This window comes from Neomonachus schauinslandi, chromosome 2, assembly GCF_002201575.2.
Source record: "Neomonachus schauinslandi chromosome 2, ASM220157v2, whole genome shotgun sequence".
Lineage (NCBI taxonomy): Eukaryota > Metazoa > Chordata > Mammalia > Carnivora > Phocidae > Neomonachus > Neomonachus schauinslandi.
In genome coordinates, this window is record NC_058404.1 from 69,631,777 (window position 1) to 69,634,556 (window position 2,780).

Consider the following 2,780-nt stretch of genomic DNA (forward strand, 5'->3'; position numbering starts at 1 on the left):
CTATTTACAAACATGATTTTTAAAATGGCAATCCAACTCAACACCCAAAGAACAAATGATCCAATCAAGAAATGGGCAGAAGACATGAGCAGACATTTTTCCAAAGAAGACAACCAAATGGCCAACAGACACATGAAAAAGTGCTCACCATCGCTTGGTATCAGGGAAATCTAAATCAAAACCTCAATGAGATACCACCTCACACCAGTCAGAATGGCTAAAATTAACAAGTCAGGAAATGACAGATGTTGGTGGGGATACGGAGGAAGAGGAACCCTCCTACACTGTGGGTGGGAATGCGAGCTGGTGCAGCCACTCTGGAAAACAGTATGGAGGTTCCTCAAAAAGTTGAAAATAGAGCTACTGTACAACCCAGCAATTGCACTACTGGGTATTTACCCCAAAGATACAAATGTAGTGATCCAAAGGGGTACATGCACCCCGATGTTTATAGCAGCAATGTCCACAATAGCCAAACTATGGAAAGAGCCAAGATGTCCATCGACAGATGAATGGATGAAGAAGATGTGGTATATATGTACAATGGAATATTATGCAGCCATCAAAAGGAATGAAATCTTGTCATTTGCAACAACATAGATAGAACTGGAGGGTGTTATGCTGAGCGAAATAAGTCAATCAGAGAAAGACATGTATCATATGACCTCACTGATATGAGGAATTCTTAATCTCAGGAAACAAACTGAGGGTGGCTGGAGTGGTAGGGGGTGGGAGGGATGGGGTGGCCGGGTGATAGACATTGGGGAGGGTATGTGCTATGGTGAGTGCTTTGAATTGTGTAGGACTCTTGAATCACAGACCTGTACCTCTGAAACAAATAATACATTATATGTTAAAAAAAAAAAAAAGATAGCAGGACGGGAAAAATGAAGGGGGGGAATTGGAGAGGGAGACGAACATGAAAGACAATGGACTCTGAGAAAAAAACTGAGGGTTCTAGAGGGGAGGGGAGGGGAGGGGGGGATGGGTTAGCCTGGTGATGGGTATTAAAGAGGGCACGTATTGACTGGAGCACTGGGTGTTATACGCAAACAATGAATCATGGAACACTACATCAAAAACTAATGATGTAATGTATGGTGATTAACATAACATAGTAAAATAAAAAAATAATAAAATGGCAATCCACTAAACTACAGTCTTACAAATGATTAAAAAAATGAAAGAATAATCTTACTATTAATTTCATAAAAATGGATAAAATGATAGCTTAAAATACCCATCTGATTGAAAGGAAAAAAAAAATTGTCCAGTAGAGAGGTCTCACATGAAGAACTGACTGAGGAAAGAACTGCTGCAGACGTTACTTTTATGGTTGTTGATAGGTTTCAGTTTCTGGAGGGTAGTGAAGCTGAGGGCTTGAATTCCTGCTGCCTGTTAGCTGGAGACTACCTTCAGTTCCTTGGCTAAGTGGGCCTTTCCAACACAGCAACTTATAAGTAATCAATAAGAGAGAGAAAGCCTGCTAGCCAGGCAGAAGTCACTATCTTATGTAACTTAATCACAGACATGATATCCTGCCATCTTTGCCATATTCAGTTGGTAACAGGTCCCACTGACACTCGAACGGAGGATATTGCACAAGGACATAAATAACCAGGAGGTAAAGGACATCACTGGAGTCCATCTTGGAAGCTATATTCACCAAGTGCCTTTCCTACGTTCACCACTTCTCTGCTTCCTGATTTCTTTACATGCTGGATCCTTATGAGAAAAGACCAAAACCCCCCCAAAAAACTGGCCACATAATTTCTATTAAGAAATGAATAATTCTAGGGCACCTGGGTGGCTCAGATGGTTAAGCGTCTGCCTTCAGCTCAGGTCATGGTCCCGGAGTCCTGGGATCAAGTCCCACATCGGGCTCCCGGCTCAGCGGGGAGCCTGCTTCTCCCTCTGACCCTCTCCCCTCTCATGCTGTTTCTCTTTCGCTCGCTCTCTAAAAAATAAATAAATAAAATCTTTAAAAAAAATGAATAATTCTATTTTGTCTCTTTTTAAAAATGTTTAATGCTTCATTCTACAGAAAAATATGTGGCTACTGATGGTACATTCAGTGACCAACACTACAGAAAATATGAAGTGGAGTAGATTGTCAAGGTGACATAAAAGAAAAACGAAATGCATTTTTATTCAATACATAAGGTTTCATACAGGTGTTATTGCTGCCCTGAGAATTTGGCTTTGATTATCTAGGAAGCTTTAAAGCAGTAAGAAAAAAATGACTGTTTACATAGTTTTCCATGTCCTTGAAGAAAACGTGTATCATTTTTCAGGGGAAACAAAGTCTTTCCTAGTATTTATTCTAAAATTATGTGTTTTTGTTTGGTTAGGTTTTTTAATGGAATTATGTGAAGTAAACCTAGAGAAGTCCTCTAAATTTTTTCAACAAATGAAGACACCAATTCTATCAGAATTGGTATCAGAATTGGCTATATTTGTTTTTGTTTTTGTTTTTCCTGATGAAATCCAGAGCCTACTTTAAACACACACCTTACTGGAGAGGAATTCCAGAGAGGCCAATATAATAGGGTCCAGTTTCTCATGGCTCAATTTGAGCCCTGAAAATAATTGTGTCTATGTAGATTCTAATTCTTCTAAAAATCTCCAACACATATTATTTTTGTTAGCTGGGTTTGGAGAATATCTCAGCAGTGGACAGTTGGATGTTTCGCTCTTTTAACTTAGGCTTGGTGTGCAGGTCTCTAGTGTGACAGTTAAGGGTGAATTCATTTGTTTTAAGGATCACATGAAGGTGGCAA